Source organism: Panthera onca, chromosome A1 (assembly GCF_046562875.1).
Source record: "Panthera onca isolate mPanOnc1 chromosome A1, mPanOnc1 haplotype 2, whole genome shotgun sequence".
Lineage (NCBI taxonomy): Eukaryota > Metazoa > Chordata > Mammalia > Carnivora > Felidae > Panthera > Panthera onca.
Genome location: NC_138339.1, coordinates 3,871,779 through 3,893,441, shown reverse-complemented (window position 1 = coordinate 3,893,441; position 21,663 = coordinate 3,871,779). Strand labels below are relative to the sequence as shown.

At 49.3% G+C, this 21,663-nt stretch overlaps 1 protein-coding gene across 1 annotated transcript in view; it reads right to left on the bottom strand.

The window, feature by feature from the left end:
* The window catches only part of ADAMTS16 (ADAM metallopeptidase with thrombospondin type 1 motif 16), a 157,831-nt gene that overhangs the window by 19,475 nt on the left and 116,693 nt on the right, over window positions 1–21,663 (bottom strand). The gene's annotated exons all lie outside the window — the stretch shown is intronic.

The window sequence follows — 21,663 nt, the reverse complement described above, 5'->3', positions numbered from 1 at the left end:
AAGCCAGCTGTAGGAACATGCGTGTTTATTGATCCCAAACCGAATTCACTTGTTTAGTTAGAAAGAACCTTTCTTTTCCTGCGGATACTCCGTTTTCATGAGAAAGGATAATGAAACACGTCATCCAGATTGCTGAGAACAGAGATGTATGTCCAAACGTACAAGATTCCCCCTGCAAGATTCCTCCACGCTGAGGGCAGAGGGACTGCAGACTTCAGCCAGCTTCAGGCTTTCCGGAATACGTTGCCTCAATAATGTGAACACCGTGGTTCTGCCCTGAAAACGGACAAGGGTGACAGGGACACTCATTTTGCCAGGAAGGCACTTTTACCTAGCCCAGGAGTTGGCAAGCACTTTGCCAAAGGGCCCGATGGTAAACATTTTCGGCTGGTGGGCCACGGGGTCCCCGTGGCCACGACGGAAGCGTGCCAAGGCGGTGAGAAAGCAGCCGGAGACAACCCAGAGAAAAGGGCCCGCGCCCCAGCAAAGCCTCACTTACCGCTGTGCCCGGCCCCAGGCAGTTACACGCACTTGTGACCACCAGGAGGGAGCACATCGCACACACGAGCAAGCAACGGCTATTTCTACGGAAGCCAGGACGCTTTCACGAGGTGATGCTTTGGCGAGGTCTACCTATGCCGCGGCCAGAGCACATGGCCGGCAGGGTCAGGGCACGCCGCCCCATCGTGGGAGGCAGACGGCGGCAAGAAAACAGCAACAAAAGCAACACGCCCCACACGTTGCATCGCGAAGCTCGTGCAGAAAGGTCCCGCAAGCGGCGTGGGTCGCGCCTGGGACCAGTGAGTCCAGCTCCGGGGCCTGGGCTCTCACTCACGGTTCGGGTCCCAAGGCGCCCCCTGCTCGGCACGCCGCCCTGTGAATCCATCTAGCCCCACAAACCCGTTAACGTCCCAGCCAAATCCTCACTTTACACGTGAGGACACGGAGGCCCAGGGGTGGGAGAGGCTTTGCTGCAGCCGCTCAGGCTCTTGATGGCCAAGGTCACACATTAGGAAGCGGTAGGACCAGGGAAAAAACCCCGCGAGCCCGCGTTCTTACCTATTCTGACATCTAAGGGGAGGCAGTTATCCAAAGTGGCTTAGCTCTAAAACAAATCAGTGCATGCATTTAGGAATTCTGGGGCCACGGCATATCTTGATTGAACAGTTGCAAATTTTGTTATGCACGTTCATTTCCTGGTCACAGAAGTGAGCTCACTATTTCAGGAAGAGGTGGACTTCTACTTAGGGCCAATTATGCACATGGCGGCCTGTTTTGAAAAATCCACAACGGTTCGGTATCGAATCAGCGTCAAAACACTTAGGGCTCTGCTCTCTCCAAACCGTTTTCCCCTGGGCTGTCAGGACATCAGATTGCCTAGAACATCTGAAATAGTTTTCCCTGCCTCTCAGGAGCCTGTTTAGTGGTGCTGTGGGGGAAGCCTATCGACGGATCTCACATGCACTTACGTATCCAACAACTGACTTACGCTCATTTTTCTTTCTTTTAAAAAGAATGACCTTCCCATAGGTGGTTTAATTCATGTCTCGAGGTGCAAAGGGGAGCTTAAATCATGGAATATTCACCGACAACTGTGTTCCAACTCACTTTCTTTGGATCCTCGTCTTCTGGGGAAAGAACGTCAGTCTTCTGTTCTATTATAGAGGGTGAACTCTCCCCGCTGTGGCGTCTTCCTTTTATGAGAAGCGTGTAAAATGATGGCCTCACTCCTCCTACGGTTTCAGGCTTTTCTGGCATGTTTGCTTCAGGGTTTCTGGGATGTTCACTCCTAGACAAATACTTTGAAATGATCTTCTCCAGACTCACAAGTCAATTTTCTAAGAATGCTTTCCAGGTGGCCGCATCCAGAGACCGGGTCTGGACCACAGCCACCAAGTTCCCGGGGCTGATGCGCTCGGCCGGTGGGGGTGCCGCGAGGTTCTGGGCCCGGGGTTGGTCAGCTAGGTCCAGCGACAGGGGGCTTGTGCGCCAGGGTTACCAGGGGCTGTCATACATCCAGGGGGCTTTAGGCAAGTCACCAAAGAAGCAGACTGGCACGAAGTCAATGTCAAATCCAGCTCAGAGTTTCCACCACATTCTTTGCCGTCAGGTAGTAGGGACAGGAAGCATGTCCAGGTGGCATGGCCACGTCGAGTCCACCAGCTGTCCTCATCACTTTCCGAGTGATTAGCATGTGAAATGTAAACAAAACTCGTAACCGCATTTCCCTGCCTTTTTTTTTTTTTTTTTTTTGGTTTAATTCATGAAAGCAGTAATGACAATGGAATGATGGGAACGGGAGCCATAAACCTACACGGAGGGGTCCAGGCAAGAATCCAATAGTGAAGGACAGAAAAGAGGGCGGACACAAATACTCACTCTAGTTTCCACAAAATGACAGCATGACAGGGTTTTTTTTTTTTTTTTTTTTTACAACGATAGTTCTAAGAATCTCCAAGTTTTATCTTTGAAGCTGTCAAACAGCTTCCACACTGAGGTCCAGGTGTGAAGGCACCACGTGACGTGGACGAGATTCCTGGCCATGAGATGCCACAAGGCCAGCTGCCTGCCAAAAATAACGTGGTTAACTTTCAATGGCAGAATCATCTCTCTCTCGACAAGGCTGGAAGGATTCCATTCTCCGCAGGAAGGATTTCTCACTGTGGCACATTAAGCTCAATCGGATCCAGGAAATGAACGCACAGAGTGTGTGGCACAATGTTCATGTAACCTCATGGCTCCCATCCCTGTGAAACTACCTTTGCCAGTGGCATCCATTTTTCTTCGAGACGTTTGCAGATTAGTCTTATTTTCTTCCTAAGTCTTGGGTGCCCATGGGTTGAATTCTGTCCCCATCAGGTAGATCTTACACACACCAAATACGGAAAAATTACCGCACATTATTTAATTAAATAATATTGCTAGCTGTCAGTCTAGTTAGCTGACTAAATAACTATTTAGTCAGATACTGTTGCAATCGACATCCTAATGGAAAGCTTCAGACATTACCTCGCATAACTTATCAGATGAATCATGTAAATGTCCTATTTATCCACTGCTCTTAAAAACATTGGTTCTAGAAGACAAAGAGGATGTGAGCAGGACCGTACTTGACCGGTATTTCATTCATGACATTTACTGTATTATAATTGGCATATTTTATTAACCTGCATTGAAAAGGGGCCTGATGACCCAATGGTACTTACATTATTCATACAGACATAAGAGAATACTCTGCTGTATATTTAAATGGTTTCACATATGCTCACTATTCTTCCAATGAGTCAGGGCAGAGAGAAGCCCCATATTTAAAGACCTCATTTTCTAGCTCAGCTGGTTTAAGTGACTTAAACTGGACCAGCAGCCAGCCAGTGTAGCATTTCTGATAATTTATCCCAAAATATCATATGCAGAGCACAGAAACCAGGTCTGGTAGTTTAGGCAGTCCTGTGATGTCTTTCTCTAACTTCCCGTATGACATAAGGTCTACATATGCACAAACGAGCAGCCACGAGAGAACTGCATTCGCATTCACAGACACGGGAGAGAAATCTGCGGGGCATTCAGTTCCTTGAACTAAAGGAAAGGATCTCTAACAGAAGGACAAGTGAAGGTGTCCGAAAATCTGAGCCCAGGGGAGGACTGAAGGCAGATGTCTCACGCATGGCTCCCCGGGTAGCAGGAAACGACACTGGACAGTCTGCAAAGTCCAACTGTGCTAGAGAAACCAGTATACGTCCCAAGTCCCGAGGAATCAGCCAGACAATCTGGGCTGATGAATCCGATGCCCAAATCAGGTATGTTGAGTTCTAAGACTAGTAAGGATAGCTAGCATCACTGACCTACTTTAACTACTTAAATCTCACAGCAAATCCACGTGGCAGGTACGGTGATGACACCCATCCGAGACGGGACAGTAGTGGAGTGCAGAATGCTAAGATACACGCTCACCGATATGCAGGTGCATGTGGGGGGAGCCAGGATTTTGGTGCAGGGAGCCTGGCCCTGACGTCTGTGCTCTGGACCACGTGAGGCCCACCACTCAGAGGCCGGCTGGAGGTATGTCACAGATGTGGGTCACCGTGGCCACCGGGGCTGTGTGGCTAACCGCCAATCCTGGAGGAACCCCCCCCCAAGCATCCCCCTCCGCAGGCAAGATGGCGGCACTGTTGGTAGAGGTAAACAATGTTGTTGTCCATCGACAGAACGGATGCTGACTTGATGTCTTGAGTAACCACAGATAGGTCACATAACCATTTGATGGGTGTGGATCACTCTTCGATGGCTTTCTAAACAAAGCACGTACCTCTGACGTTTTTGTTTTTGAATTTAAAAATCATGGCGGAGATTTTGGGAAGGTAGGTACAAGTGACACAGTACAAAAGATTCCTTTACCAAAAACAAATAAATGGCTGAGAAGCTGTGAACACATTGAAAGAACCAAAACAAAAGGCCTGGTCACGTTACAAGCTATCTGTACTCGTTCCAGAAGGCACTTGGAAAAAACACACACTAGGACCAAGGCCAGGAGGAAGGAGACTGGCTCCATTTATAGACTTCGGCTCAGGTCATGATCTCGCAGTCCATGAGTTCGAGCCCCACGTTGGGCTCTGGGCTGACAGCTCAGAGCCTGGAACCTGCTTCTGATTCTGTGTCTCCCTCTCTCTGCCCATCCCCCACTCATGCTCTGTCTCTCTCACTCTCAAAAATGAATAAATGTTACAAAAAAAATTTAAAAGAAGATAAACAAATCAAAATGTAAGGGGCAACTTTTATTCAATAAGGGACTGAAAATGTTGATACATTCCAATAAGGATCAGGAAATAGGACAGACACATTTTATTTTTATTCTAGAAGCATACGCTTTTGTAATTAAACTAGGGTAGGGTGGACAAGAGGTATAGACATTAGAAAAGAAAGCCAAATTATCATTATTGGTTTAGGATATTAAAACTATAAGATTACTGGGAGCCTGGGTGGCTCAGTTGGTTGAGGGTCCAACTCTTGGTTTTGGCTCAGGTCATGATCCCAGGGTCGTGCGATCAAGCCCTGCACTGGGCTCCGTGCTGAGTGTGGAGACTTCTTGGGATTCTTTGACTCTCTCTCCCTCTGCCCTCTCCCACTCACTCTCTAAAAAAATAATAATAAATAAAAATGAATTTAAAAATAAAAATATTTTTTTTATTCACCCGAGCTGAAGTCGGACTGAGCCACCCAGGTGCCCCTATAGAAGATATATTCTTAAATATATATAATTATTATATATATGTATATTTTAAAAATATATTTGATTGCTGACTGAAAAAAAATTGGAAAACATAAAATTTTAGTGTCTGGTTACAAAATTAATTTGACTCTATACAACCATAACTAATTGGGGTGTCCGGGTGGCTCCGTTGGGTAAGTGACCAACTTCAGTTCAGGTCATGATCTCACAGTCCGTGAGTTTGAGCCCCGCGTTGGGCTCTGTGCTGACAGCTCGGAGCCTGGAGCCTGCTTCGGATTCTGTGTCTCCCTCTCTCTCTGTCCCTCCCCTGCTCATGTTCTGTCTCTCTCTGTCTCAAAAATTAATTAAAAAAAAAATTTAAAAAATCATAACTAAAGTATAATGGTATAAAGATTTGTATACTATAAATTAATATAATGTTAATAAAAGTATGACATATTCAGGAATACATAAATGCTCACATTCACTTAAGTAAGTAAATCTATGACCTCTTCCCAAAGAACCCAATGGCCAAATGGAGTGACAAAGAAAAACTTGGTTCCTGGTAGGTAGCTTCCATATTTTTAAGAGTTCAATTTTGTCTAAATTAGTCTACTAAGGCAATGTAATCCCAAGCAAAGCCTCAGAAGGGTCCTTTTTTAAATTTTTTTAACTTGACAACATAAAGTTCATATGGGCAAAAAACCCACCCTAGACGATCCAGAAAATTTCTAAAAAAGAGACATGATTCATAAGATGCTGGTCACCCAACAGTGAGATTCTGGCATGGAAAAATGAACTGGGAAGGGCACTGGGGCCAGTCAAGCAATAACATACGTGGACTTAAGCTGTGACGGGGCTGGCCTTCCCGATCAGTGGGCAGAACATGAATTTTCACTAAGTGCCGTTGGAGCAGATCGCTGGACGGTGGAAGAAAACTGCGGAACCCTAGACTTCATTCTTCATATCAAAATGCATGCCATTTCCATCAACGTCAAATATTTCACGTAACCAAAATGTCTGAAGAGAGTGTGAGTGCATATTTCAGAATATTAGAGGAGGAAAACACTTTCGAATTACCTTATGTCAACAAGGCTCTATTAAAAGTTAATATAAACTTCACTGCGTACTAATTTAAACATTATGTAATAGTAACAGAAATGCGTAGGACAAGGCTCTCGGCAAAATTCCACGAGGGATTCTCCGGGGAGCAAGGCTTATGTGCTGAGTGATCCAATAGTGTACCACCCAAACAAGGTCACTTTGTTGGAGGCTGGAAGGACACTATTGATTTCAGAGGAACAACGCATAACCTGGAAATGTCCGGAGCAAACTGGAATGTACGATCGTCCTTATTACAGGACTTTTGTTTTATATACACACACACACGGATACCTATGTATAAACATATACCAGCTAACACATATTCATGTGTTATTTACTTCGATTACACATATAGTTTCCTAACAGACACACACGTGGAAAAGGCACAAACTGTAAACTATATGTTCACATTGATTCACTCACATTCAATACTTGCACAGCTCTCGGACAGCTGGCTTACGTGCCCTGGCTAATTTCCTCGCTCTACAATCTCCCGTGCCCGTCTGGGTCAGTCTCTGCATCTCTACCGTGGGATGGGAATAGCACTGACTGACTGGTGTTCCTGGGAGCATGAAATGAGTCAATTCTAGATTAATGATGGGCCCTATCCTTTGGTCCCTGTCACTGCCGCCATGGTTGGGGTCGATCCAGGCTTTGTAGGGCCTGGGGCTTCTAGCATTTAGAACACCTTCCTCTAAGAAGAGTGAAGGCAAAATTGGGAGTTTGAAACTGGAGGACGTTACAGCGTTAGGTTCAGCGGCCCCATGTCACCCCCTGATTACGAACATTCCTGCACGGACCCTGCCCGTGTATCTCTGGACGTTTCTACCTCCCTTCGCAGAGTCACTGCTTAGGGTCCAGTGGTGACTGTCACTAACCGCCGAACGAGCATTTTCTATCATAATGCAAATTGTTTTCATGTCACACGTGGGGAGTGAGGACAGGGTGACCACCACTCTGGTGGCCTGGGTCTGAGGAGGCTCCCCAGACCCAGGACAATCCTAGGTCACTTGGGGCGTGTTGATCACCCTAGCGGTTACTTGCTTTCTTTTCTCCTCCATACAAAATGGATTTAACGCTAGACTTGTGGAAAGATTTCCAGTAATTTTTCTCTGTTATTTCAATTGCCTGAGCTTCAACTTATTGCTTCAAGTTATTTCAGTGAATGTCCCAGCGGCACCCACATGTTCAGGATCTTAGGACTATTCCACTGACACACCAAGCAGCAGCAGTAGAGGCTTTTCTTGAGACACAGTGGACCGAGGACCTTTGCTGATCTCCCCGTGCTCCCCGGTTCTAACAGAGGCCAGGAAGGAGGCTTCCCACTGGAGCTGTGGCTCAGGAGAACCGGGAGAGGCATCAGGACTGCAGGCTCCGAGGCCCCGCTGTGCTGGAGGGCTGGGTGCACCTGCTGCCCCTCCCCCAGAGAGGCGCACTTCTGATGACAGAACCCTTCCCTGGGGACACCAAGGACCCGGGGGAAAGATGCTGCAGGTGGCAGAAAGCAGCCGACAGGCCTGTCTCAGTGCAGAAAATGTTCACCGCATGTCTTCCTGTCCCTGTCTCGACGTGCCCGGACAGACAGACGAGCACCAGGAGGAGCCAGAGGAAGACCCCCGCAGGAAAGAGGAAAACCACCACCCAGCTGTGAGGAAAAAGGAATATGGAGGGAATAACCTGCGGGGAGGAGAGGAGAGGAGAAAGAGAGAGCAACAAAGGAAACATAAAAGAAACAAACAAACAGAGGAAGAGACAGACAGAAATGAGGACGATGTCCGAACAGCACCTGCTCTGTGAGGTGCGCCCGACACCCCACGCCTCCTGCTCTCCCTACTCCCGTGTCCTCCAACTTGCTCTTTATCCTTCATTCCTGTCACCTTCTAGAATATTCCATCATTAAAAAAGTCCTACGTTTATTGTGGACTGTCTCTCCTCAGATAAGCTCCCCCCAATAGGGACCTTTTTCAACTCACTAATGTATCCCCAGTGCCTGGCGTGTAGCAGGCATTCCAACTATTAAAATGGTGGAATGAATCGATGAACTTGGGGTTCATGTATCTCTTGGGGTTTATGTAAAGAAACCTAAGTAGGCAAAATTCAGGCAATTGTTAACTCTTAGAAACATAAAGTTTTCAGATACAAAAGGACCCAGAATCAGGGTATTCTACTTAGCCAGCAAGGACCAAGAAAAAACAATGTGAACAGTTACTACCAAGGGGGTATAGTCACACTGAAGGATGCAGGGCTAGGAAGGTGGTGCCCATGACGCCCGCCACGTTAGGGGGACAGAGTGGGTGCAAAGGACCGTACCCTCCCCGCTGTGATGGTGAGGAGGGAACATTGAGAACCAATCCACGGGACACAGGGATGATGCGTATTATTTAGGACTATGGGGAAAGATACCCACGGGGATCATGCGATTATTTAGGAATACGCATGGGGCTGGTCCCTGGGGCTGGGGCTGGAGGGGTGGGTGGGCAGGACTGTGATTTCTCACGGCAAGCTTCAAAGTACGATAGGACTTTTTAAGTCAGCTGCATGTAGTTACTAAATAGAACAAAAATCAACTAAAATAGTAGTGTAAGAAACAAAATCCTAGAGAATTTAAATGAATTCTCCTCTTTAGTCTTCTTTTTTATTGAGGAAACACGTAATAAATGCATTAAAACAATTAAGAAACCCTTGTTAGAATTTTGTTTGACATAAAAGCAAAGTAAGACTGCAGCCATGTGGCAGCTGGCAGAGGAAGGGGAAGGTTTGAGCGGGCTCTTGTCTTGCATTCGATGCAGACAAATCTAAACATTCTGGGAGACTGTGGTCTTCCTCTCTGGTGATTACATTCCTGGCCACCACAGTCAGAAGCACATTAAAATTTTGTTTCCTGTTTCAGCTCTCTTTGACCTGAATGGAACCCGTAGGAAAAAAAGCCACATTAAAATGTCTTCAGCTGTCATGTGGTCCTATTTTTCACCCTGCAAACCTATTTCTTCAGTGGGACGAGGGCTTGTCCCGAAGGCGGTATTTCCAAGTCCAGAATGCTAACCATTCCACCATGGAACCGCCATTTGAAGGCGGTATTTCAACTGAAAATGTAATTTGTCTATAAATTCACGGAACATGAATTTGAGGATCTCTATGGTTGTGGGAAAATTGTTTAAAAATCTATGCATGCCTTTAAATGTGCAATAGGTGATACTTACTGAAAACTTTATAAATAAAATAAGCATTGCTTAAGCAGAAACCCAAGAGAAAGAAGAAGGATGGGAAAAATTGAACATTCTGTAACTGTGTTAATATGTCGGAAAATCTCGTAGCCACATGACGAAACTGATGCATAAGTCTTATCTTCCTTCTAGACCTGAAAACTCTATAAGGTCTTTACAACTGGAAATAGGCCTGGCAAAACCATGGGTTTACAGGTCACTTTGGAAGGACAACACATCAACGAGTCAACCAAAACTAACCTGACTTCTCAAGCATGTTAATGTGAATTGCAAAATAAGTTTCTGTATCAAATTCTAAAGTCAATTACAGTTGAACCTTGAGCAACACAGGGTTGAATTGTGTGGGGCCACTTACACATGGATTTTTTAAAATTTTATTTATTTATTTTGAGAGAGATAGTTAGCAGGCAGGGGAAGGCCGGAGACAAAGGGAGAGAGAGAGAATCCCAAGCAGGCTCCACACTGTCAGTGCAGAGACCAACGCAGGGCTTGAACCCACGAACCTGAGACCATGACCTGAGCCGAAATCAAGAGTTGGACGCTTAACTGACTGAGCCACCAGACACCCCTATACGGGGATTTAAAAAACATTCATTTTAGCGTTTATTTATTTATTTTTTTTGAGAAACAGAGACAGAGTGTGAGCGGGGGAGAGGCAGAGAGAGAAGGAGACACAGAATCCGAAGCAGGCTCCAGGCCCCAAGCTGTCAGCACAGAGCCTGACGCGGGGCTCGAACTCAGAGACCGTGAGATCATGACCTGAGTCGAAGTCGGGTGCTTAGCCACCTGAGCGCCCCAGGTGCCCCCCTCCTTTTATTTATTTGTTTATTTTGACAAATACAGCACAGTGCTGTAAGTGTGTTTTCTTTTATGGTTTTCTTTCCATTTTTTCTCTAACTTACTTTATTGTAAGAACACAGCACACAATACGCAGGAGATACAAAGTGTGTGCTAATCAACTGTTTATGTCAGGGGTGAGGCTTCCAGTCGGCAGGGGGCTGTTAGTAGTCAAGTTTTGGAGGAGTCCAAAGCTGAATGTGGATTTTCCACCGCGTGTGGGAGAGTTTGGCACCCCTAACCCTGTGCCGTTTAAGGATCAACTGTGGTTTGGTTTCCCTCTTCAGCTAAAGCTCTTTGAAGGTTACAGGAGTTCACTGGGCTCATTTGCTCAATTTTCCTTGCCCTAGAATGTCTGCGATTTCTTTTTCTTTTCTTTCTTTTTTTCCCCAGTGAAATGCTTTCTATAGTGGTGGCGGGGCGGGGGGGGGGGGGGGAGGCTAAACAGAGGATTATGGTGGGAAAAATAACTTTTTAAAAACTAAGACCTTTGAGAACCCTCTTGAAGGCTCCACCAGCTGGAAGGCCAACCTCTCCAGCAGTTGCCATGGGGACAAGTGTCCAGCTGAGCAGCCCCGGGGAGCCCAGGGTGCAGAATTTCTGTGATGCCTGAGCAATGCAGGCCTTACAAGAGCTACGGTGTAATGCAGTGATGCAGAAAAGGAACAGACACCCCCCCTTCCACCCGCTGCCCCCTCCACTACAGGAGAGTGTGTGTCACCCTTGGGGGGGACACAAGGTGGGTCCTCTCCCGGCCTTCCCACACTCAGGCTGGCTTCGGAGTCTGAGAAAGCAGGGGTCGGACCGCGCTTCCTTTGAAGAGAAAGTCCAGGAGTTCTGTCTAATGTGATTTCCTTGGACCTCTCGTACATTTTTTTTTTTTTTTTGAAGAAGACAGTCCCAGAGTCTCCTCTTTAAGAACCTGATTTGTAACAATGTCGTATCATGTCAAATAACAGGAGCCAGGCTTTTCAACCGCTTTCCAGCATGAAAGGAAAATACGCCTGATGCCTGATCATCAGTTCAGGCTGATCACACGAAACGCAGAAGAGTTGGTTAATTTTCTTGGCGGCTGCACACTGTCTGAAAACATCACGCGCTAAGGAGGCCGAGTCACTGGGTCTTGGTACGCAGGATTGGATGATTTACAGAGAAACCCGAACCCTGAGAGTGTAGTGTTCAACGGTGTTCGGGGCAGAAATCCATTGTGACTCACGGATCGTTAGCAGGTGTGAAGGGCTTGTTTCTTGCTTCTTCGATATTTGCTATGTCACATGGTTTCTGTTTCGTTGGCTGAACGTGTGAATTTGCCGGGGACTCGTGTGCAGACTAGGTGACTCCCTGTGGCCGGCTCAGGGCGAATGACAAAGGGCCCTGGGCGGCGTGGGCCCCGTGGCCCTGTGGGCGTCCACATGAAGGGCCCCGTGGGTGTGGACGCTCACCACGCAGGGGTTGCCCGGGAGACAAGTCTGAGAACCTGCGTCTCCCTCAAGGTGGCGCCTCAAGAGCTTTACATGACCGACTCTGAACCTCACAACCGTTCGTCCCTGGGCCCCACCGCCCTGAACCCACAGCGCGGGAAAGCAGCCCAGCCTGAGATGAAAAACTGTCCTCAGCATCCGTCCACTGAGCAGACCCCTGGTTCTGAGGCCTTTCGGGTTGGGTCCCTCGGAACACGGCTCTTCGGACGGTTTGGCTTTCACACCTCATCCAGTGGTCCTGGGGGTACGTTTACCTCAAGTCCTTCAGCACAGAAATGGGCAGGGAGACTTCGTGTGGGGCACAGCCACATGCTTCCAGCAGCTTCCGGGACACCGCGGTGCCCGACGCCGGAGGCCCCCGGGACTCCCCGTGACTGGAGCCGCAAACCAAGGCCTGGGGGGCTCACACTGGGTGTCCAGACTGGGAACGAAACGCACGTCTTCAAACACTAGACAAAAGCCAAGGACCGTCACTGAAGGCACCCGGAGAACAGCAGAGGGTCTGGGAGGCCCCCTTTCTAAAACTGAATTGGCCTTTCCCCCCCTCTTTTCGTAGATCGCCAATCAGTAGCTGAGAGACACAAGGGACCAGACCACGGGCAGGACTGGAGAGACGTATTTTTACTGGTGAGTCACTGAAATGAGATGAAGTATAATCCGTTTTGGTTTTATTCTTTTCATCCTAATTCTGGTTAAGCCAACTCTGCCCACCATGTCTGCACCCATGTCCAGGGCGATTACGCTCCATTTAGGGCCCTCGGCCAGGTGCCCGGAGGCGCACATCCCCAGTGGGGACACTGACCGCCTCGCAGTCCCCGTCCCATGCCTGTACCTCCCCTCACGCTCCTATGACTTAGCCTCTTCTGCTGTGAAAACAAAAACAAGGAGGGGGGAACTTTATCCCCGGGGGCCACCACCGCCCCGGCCGTGTCCCTCTGCCTGCCTGCCCAGGGTGACCCTCAAAGTCACCTGGCACATCTGCTCTCTCCATCCGCCCTCCCGATCATCCCCCAAAGCGCACAGGCATACAACGAGCTCCGGCGTGAAAGCCAGGGACGCAGCAGCGAACCTTCCCGGGGCCTCGCGGCCATTTACCGCCGTGCCCTGCCCTCTGTGCTCTCAGAGGCAAGACTCCTCAAAAGAAATGAGGTGCCCACAGCTCTGCTTCCTCCCTTGTCCCTCTCTCCTCCACCTCCCTCTCATACCTTTGTCCCCAGCCCCATGCTATGAGTGCTCACAACCTTCCCAAGCGTCACCAACACTCGAGGAGCAGAACTCAAGGCAAACTGCCAGGCTTGGCTTCCAAGGCCATGCACACTTGGATCACCCGCCACTCCCCTGTGGGTCATGGCCACGGGCTCCCTCTGACCACAGAGGCCAAGGCTTCCCTGCTCTCTGCCCACTTCTGGCCTGCCTCTGCCTCAGGGCCTTTGCACTCGCTACCCATATCGGCTGGAGCATTCCCACCCTCTCTTCTCATGAGGCACTGTCTCTAAGAGCTCCGAGAAGTCTACTGTGATCATCTAAGGGAAAAAAAGCGCTCCCTCCCGGACCTGCCAGGATCACCCTCCGAATCACCGGGCACCCCTGGACACGCACACGTCCGTATCTGTCTGCCTTTCGGTGGCCTGGCCCTGTGAGTCCCATGCGTCAGGTCTCGGCAGCAAACCTTCCAGAACGGTGGCACGTGCCGGGTCGTCACTCAAATATCTGACGAATAAACAACACACTGCACCGTGAATAGTGAAGAAATGATTTTCTCCCGTGATGCCGTGCAAGCCCTAACCCTTCCGTGGCCACTTGATCGTCCTTTTCAGTGACAGGAGTGAACCTCATGTTTGGAGACAGTAGAAAGGCAGGTTTCAGTCCAACGCAGTGTTAGAAGGTCACAGGATCCAAATAAGTGGCATCTTAATAAATGTCCCGTCACCGTACGTGAAAGCGCGTCTGATGCGCTCGGTGCACCAGTCCGGGGTCAGAACCAGAGCACCTTTCACAGGTCCTCAACGTCAGTGAGGTTCTGTCCACAGAGGGCAACGCGCTTTAAAACAAGGCCTCTGTATCTTGAAAAAAATAAGTGACCCTGAAACACTTGTTCATAATGAACACGGTTAACAGGACAGTTTTGTTGTTGTTCTTCTTATTGTCATAGTCTATTGTGTTTTGTTTTCTGTCAAGAAGAAGAACAGAACCAGGCTAGTGGTCTTTCTAGGGAGGGGAAGTGTTGTCTTTCTGGGGCCAGCGTGCTGGTCCTGTCTTGGGGGCTCCGCTCTGCCAGCTGACCTCACTCTGGGTGTGGACAGCCCACGCTGCTGTCAGGGAAGCCTTCACTGAGCCTGGGGCCCTGCTCGTGAGACCCCACTCTGTGGGTGGGGGGGATCTGTCCAGTCTGGCGTCCGATGCAGGGATTTCTAACGCTCCCCCCCTCCACCCCGGAGACACATCGCTCACACTCTAAAATACAGAGCCGTCCATCGGTAAGATTCGCTCCAGTTTAAGCTCTGTCATACTTCATTTAGCTTTTCTTGTCTTTTTTTTTTTTTTTTTTTATGAAATTTATTGTCAAACTGGTTTCCATCCAACACCCAGTTGTCCTTCCAACAGGTGCCACATCATTTATTTCTAAGGGTTTTACATTGCTCACGTGTGAGGTATCCTGGGTGTTTTTTAAGTTACGCTAATTTATACAGCTATTTATTTTTATCAGAAGCACAGGACGTGAAAAAAGGAGAATACTGACCTTCTCGCAGTCGTGGGAATAAGAGAGAATAAACACAATCCCACAAGTTCGTAAGAACACAGTGGAGATGGGAAATGATACGGCGCAAAGAAAACGCACAGTAAATAGAAGACACACAAGAAATTAGACTCGGGCCCAAATACGAGAGCAGTCACCTCTGATGCTGGTAGACAGACTAAATGTGTGCGTGAACGTGTAACGCTGACATTTAAAACCACAGAGAATGGAGAAGGGTCGGGCACGGCGAAAATAAGGGAATGGAAACAAAACCCATATTGTTAACTTGAGGAAAAAATAGCTTAATTTAGAGAGCAGTATTGGGGTAAACATGGTCATTATTTAGCAACAGAGAACAATTCGCGCAGAAACTATAACCCCATCGACACAATGTGGAATTTTAATATTAATTATGAAATAAAAGTAACGGCAAAAATCGAAAAATAAGCAATCATCAAGTGAGATTTTAAAAGACTTCTCTCAGAAACAGATAGACAAGATAGACAAAAAGAACATATTGGAATAAGTAAGGACCGTGATCGAACTGCCGTATGAATAACCCTCCTCCAACACACGGCACGCGCTCCTGCGTCCCCACAGGAACAGTTATAAACACTCCCATGCCTAAGCCATAAAGGAAGTCTCAAAAATGCAAAAAAATGATACAGTTTTAACTCCTTCTTTGATCTCAATGTAATAACATCTGAAATAACAACAACAACAAATTACCGCAGAGCCTCCACAAGTTTGGAAATATCAAACCACAATAATTCTAAATAATTCGTGGCTTTAAGAGTAAAGGAGTGTTGCCTAGTTGTACCTAAAACCAGCTTCCTATGTTCTCCCCGCAAAATGCTGTGATTCTCAGTGAAGCTTCCAGTTTTCAACAAATATTTCCAGAAGCACCAATTGGTATATGGACAGTGAATACATGGGTAAAGATTTATAGTAAGAGTTTTTCTTTCTCTTCCTTCCTTTTCTCTTTTCTTTCTTTCTTTCTTTCTTTCTTTCTTTCTTTCTTTCTTTCTCTTTCTTTTTCTTTCCTCTCTTCCTTCCTTCCTCCCTCCCTTCTCCACTCCCTTCCTTCCCTTATTCCTTTCTTCCCCTTCCTTCCTTCTTTCTTCCTCCCTTTCTTTCTCTTTCCTTTCCCTCTTTTTCTTTCTTCCTTCCTCCCTCCCTCCCTTTTTCCTTCCTTTCTTCCTTCCTTCTTTCCTTCCTTCTCTTTCTTCCTTTCCTTTCCTTTCCTTTCCTTTCCTTTCCTTTCCTTCCTCTTCCTTCCTTCCTATCATCTGTCTATCATCTATCATCTGTCCGACATTCATCTATGTATCTATGCATCTATCTATCATCTATCTGTAAGTTAGTTTTTCATTTTTATTCCAAAATAATGGGAGTGTATGTCATAGTGTGTATTATTTAGGGAATAGTTATTGTTGAACATGGTGGGGTTGGTGAATTTTAGAGTCAATCATACTAAGGCCTGGAGACCAAAATAATAAAAATATTATGAAAAATTTAGGTATTATTGAATGTATATAACCAGCTAAGTTCCCTGAAAAATAAAAGTATTCTCAAGGTGACTTTCCACCTTATTCATATGGATAAATATATATGCATATAAATATAAAACAACCATACACACATCAAACTAAACTGAATAAAGCAGAAACAATTGGACAAAACCTCCTAAAATGCAAAATATTTTACAGAACTACCTAAGGCAGATTTTTAGTTCAAATCTAGAAAGCTAGCTAATTTTTATATTCCCTCAGCTCCTGTGTTAACATTTAAGTGACTGTAGAAATAAGTTACATCAGTCTTGCTCTATGACAGATTCTGTTTGTCCACACTCGTAACCTGACTTTCCTAAAAGATACATTCTAACCAATGTCTATACCAACTTGAATGCATTTTATAGATTTCACTTATTTACTTTTTTAAACATGTTGATTCATTTTTGAGAGAGAAAGAGGGGCAGAGAGAGAGAGAAGGGGACAGAGAATTCAAAGCCACTGCATGCTGCCAGCACAGAGCCCGACGCAGGGCTCGAACTCACAAACCATGAGAGCACGACCTGAGCCGAAGTCAGACGCTTAACCAACCGAGCCACCAGGTGCCCCAGAAATATTGGGTATTTGGTATTCGGCCAAGATTTTATTTTTAAGTCATCTCTACACCCGACATGGGGCTTGAACCCACAATCCTGAGATCAAGAGTCGCACTCTGTACCAAATGAGCCATCCAGGCGCTCCTTGAATGTGTTTGAAATTCATTGTTTTGGTGCTAAGTGACATCTTTCTTGGGGTGGGGTGAGGAGGAAGTAAGACATCATCTTTGGTAGGAAGACTGTCACACGTGGGTGACACAGTCACAGTGCTCACACCCGAGTGGACGCCATATCCCTCTGAAGGGAGTGGCAATTTCAGACACTCCTGGTGTCCCTGATCAGACAGAGGTTAGATGCCTTCTCACTGCAGGCCCCTGGAGCGGGTCAAGACCCCGGAAGGTGAGCAGGGTCCCCCACTCTCTGGGAGGTGACATGTCTGGGCGTGAGCCACAGCGTCAGGCTCCCTGAGAGCGCCGGGCTCGCGGCCGGAGGGCAGGAAGCACGGGGCCCAGAGAAGGCATCTTGCCAGACTCTGAACCTGGGAGGGCTGTTCCGCGAGGCCACCCTGGTTCGCACCCCGTAAGCGAGGGGCAGACAGCCCAGGGAAACAGCACCAAGGAGCCTGCATCCCCCACACCTCCCGCTGTGGTGTCACAAGAGACGTCTGTGATTCAGTCACTGGCGAATCGTTTTCCAAACCGTATTCCAGGTAACAGTGCTCCAACAGAAGTGGGGCTAGCGGGCAGGACTGGCTACATCGTGTGTGAACACCCCCGCAGAATGGTTAGGCATTTCAAGTTGGAATGGCGGAGAATGAAAGCAAGTGGGGAGCCACACGCCCACGGCTGATTTATCCTCGGTGTCTCAGACACGCGAAAGAACTCAGCTGCTCACTTCCTTGGCATCCCTGCGAGTGGAACCCTTTTGCAGGCGGGAACCACCCCAGGGATGAGGGTTCTTTCCCTTCCTGGGTAACCTGTGCACCACTGGGCACTTAATGTTTGTACGGCTTGTAGCTAAGGAGGTGAAAGACGGAGTCACTGCCCCTGTCCTGTCCCTGCAAACGTTGCCGTGGGAGACGACCGGGAATAAAGTCCATCTGCTAACCCTCACCTGCGTTTCTGGTGTGCAACCGAAGGAATGTAGTCCCCGACCGAGGCACTTTGGTTCCAAGGGAACGGTTCTAGCAACAGGTTTGTAAGGAGTCACCAAAGTGTAGGCAGAAACAGTCTGCCTGGTGGAGAGGACCACAGAGCTGCCTCGGCATGACTCAATAACACGAGAAAACAAAGTATACTTGGTCACAATCTGTTTTAAATGCGTAGGCGGCATTCCTGGGGGAATCGCGGGGACGGAGAAGAAGGACCCGCTTCCCATCTGGGAAGTATTTCCTCTTGCCCCTTCCGTACACTGTCGGGGAAGCCGTGCTGCGGTGTCCGTGCTTCCAAAACCAGACACGAGTTGAGATAAATGACACCAAGAGCCACTCCGTTTAGGTAAACTGCGAAATGTAAAAGGGAGGACGTATCTGTGGTTGCTGGCTTGTGTCTCAAAGGCAAGCGAGACAAGAGCCCGATTCACGCTCAGATGAAGACAGAGGTGGCTAGGCCCTGGGAGCCCCAGCTGCCGGCCGTTCCGGGGCCAGCGGGGTTCGGCCCCCAGTGCGGAGCCCAGGCCCGGGGAACAGCTGGGGACCACGGACCCCGCTCATCTGGCCACGATGCTCCTGCCGGCTGGAGCCTCGCAGACATTTTAAGATGAGCTTCCTCCAGTGAGGACACTGCTGGATGCCCAGCCCACCGCTCCCCGCAGAAATTTACGAGCTGGGGAGCCCATCTGGGGAAGGGCCCTGGCCTTGACGGACCTCCCGCTGTGCGCCCGCGATGCAGGTGTGCATATGGATGCCGACAGGGAGGTCAGGAGCTACAACCCACGCGGTAGCAGCTTCTCATTTCAGTTAAAGACAAGTAGGCTGTGCATTAAGATGCTTTAGACTCTGCTCCCGGTCCTTTGGGGACTCTGCCTCCCGCACAACACGAAACACCGAATTGCACCTGCTGTGTCTTGCATTTAGTTAGACCGGGAGGACGGGGCTCAGCTCTCGGAGGCACTGGGTGCACCTGCCGTGGCTCTGACAGTCACAGGGGAACACCCGCCCCGGGACAGGCACAGGGGAACACCCGCCCTGGGACAGGCACAGGGGAACAACCGCCCCGGGACAGGCACAGGGGAACACCCGCCCCGGGATAGGCACAGGGGAACACCCGCCCCGGGACAGGCACAGGGGAACACCCGCCCCGGGATAGGCACAGGGGAACACCCGCCCCGGGACAGGCACAGGGGAACGCCTGCACTCGCAGCAGACAGACTCTAATAAGAAAGGCACACGTCCTCGCGGTTGTACAAATGAAACTTGGCTTTTCTGCCCATGTAACCAGGAATAAGAAGTTGCCAGATTCTGGGCAGGAGACAAATGCGCCTCACATCACGGAGGAAGACAAAACAACTTTTTACATTAAGATCTACTTCCCCAAGTCAACTGTTAAACTAACGATCCACAAGCTCTACCGTATGTAAGATAAGTTGATTCCTCTGTGTTTTGTCATAGACAGTCTTGCTTCACAGACTAAATAAATAGCTGATGTGAATTTGTTTCTCCTTTTACAGCACAAATAAAAACGGCCAAGAGTTACTGAGCGCTTAGCACACGTACTGTGCTAAGAGCTTTTACGTGCATTCCCTCGACACACGCTCGCTCTCTGTTTACCCCCAAATAACCACATGGATGCCCAGCGGGATGTTCCACATCCCCCTCCCAGCTCGTCCCACGGGAGCATCAGTGATGCGGGTGCCTCCTGGGGTCCCCTCCTCTTCCTCTCCCGCTCCGTGGGCCGCGGCAGGGCCGGCCTCAGTGTGCCAGCGCCAGCCGCGTGGGAGATCTGAACCAGCTTGCTGGCTGCACGGCCCACGCCTTTCCGCAAGCTGCCGAGTGCACTTCTCATCCTGGCCGACCCCGTGCACTCCGTCGAAGTGACACACACAGCTGGGGCCGGGTAGTACACGCTGCGGGACCCCGCGTGACATCGGGCCTCGGTTCTCTGCAGGGATGTTAGGAATCTCCCAGCAGGAAAGCATGGCATTCGTCTTACAGCCAAGCTTAGGACTGTCTCCAAAAGCCTTCTTCGGAGAAAACTACAAATACTCGAACACATGAGACGTAAACCCAAGAGCCAGATGGATGGGGGGGCCTTTGGATGTTGGGTAGATGACTCTGGGGGAACCTCACCATGTTTCTACCTGCTATTTCCACACCCCGGTTCTAACTTTCCCTCGACTGGTCCATTTGCTCGGAACTTTGCCTTCTCTGTCAGCACACAAGGTCCTTGACAGAACTTACTTAATAGATTTTACCTAAGTTAAGCACAGAAGACATCAGAGAATATAGAGACGGTTTGAATGCAAATCCCTCAAAACCAGAAAGACAAACCGCAGGGAAGCACAGGAGGCCCAGCGAGAAAACCAGCGGGCTGCACAGGTGACTTACAGGAAAAACGAGGGACCTTCTAACCCGTGTAGACGCTCTGGCCTCTCCTGCTTCCGGGTCTGAGCCCTGCATGGGTTACAGACGCAGAGAGGTCTGTTCTGGGGTCCCCACTATCAGTTCACATTTGAGTTAGGTGCTGCTTAAAATCACCAAGCTGGCAGCCGGGCGCTGGTGACTTAGTCCCGGGCTGGGTGTTTTCTCGACGTCGCTTCTAGACAAGCCTCACTGAACGGACAGACAGGCAGGCAGGCTGGACGGCAGGAGGGTGAACCGCTCGCGGACGTGCGGGGCGACGGCACACGAGCACTAACCGTCCCCAATTCTCTGGGGCTCTAGACTCAGATGAGTCTGCCTCCACAAGTAACTACAAAGGTTGGTTTCTCCTGCACCTGAAAATGACACGTGCACACTTCTCTTGGTCTACGTGAAGGAGATTCCTCTACGGCTAACCTCCTAGCAGCTAACCAGCTGCTTTTGGGCGCCCCACATCAGTTCTTGCCCCAGCAGGAACTCAGCACAATATCGTAAGAGACCCTCAGTGCACACGGCAACCCCTCTAAACATCCATATCTGCACACGAGGAGGTGTTGATCCAGGATCTAAGGTCACAGTGACGTCAACACTGGGTCACTTGCAACACAGGTGTAGAACCGGCTGTCCGGGAAGGAAGAAGGAGTCAAGTTTGCGCACCAACTCGACAGGAGGCTGCAGGAACCCTGGCTGTCCGGCCCTCTGTTTCCTTTGGACAGGATGATCATGTTTTCTAAGTTTATTTATTTATTTGGAGAGAGAGGGAGAAAGACAGAGAGTGTGTGTGCATGAGCAGGGGAGGGGCAGAGAGAGAGAGAGAGAGGGAAGAGAGAGAATCCCAAGCAGGTTCTGTGCTGTCAGCGCAGAGCCCAGCACGAGGTTCGAACTCACAAACCACGACATCACGGCCTGAGCTGAAACCAAGAGTCGGACGCTCCACCCACTGAGCCCCCCAGGTGCCCCTGTATCCTGTATGGCTGTTTCTGCAGCCAATGGTGCCCAGCTGGTGCCAGCCTCCCTCTGCCAACCTCAAGACTCTTCTCCGAGACTATTCAGGACTTTGCGCGCTTGGTACGTCACCTCGGACACAGAGCCCGCAGTGAGTGTCCAGCTCAGCACACGCGTGGGGTGCACGGGCCGGCTGAGGGATATGAAGCGGGTACCAAGGTGTGTGGCCATCCCAAAAGCCTGCGCGGTCCCAGGAAGGATCCCCGGGTGGGTGCCCGGTGCACTGGGGGTGACGGGTCCCAGGCGCCAGAGTCCTCGTGTCCATTTCGACCAGCATGTCTCCCCACCGCGGGCCGTGGGGTGTGGAGCTGGGGCAGCCGGGAGGCTTTGTGAGGCGGTGGGTCCCCAGCCCCAGGGGTTCCCCCCTCGCCGTGGTGGGAGAAAA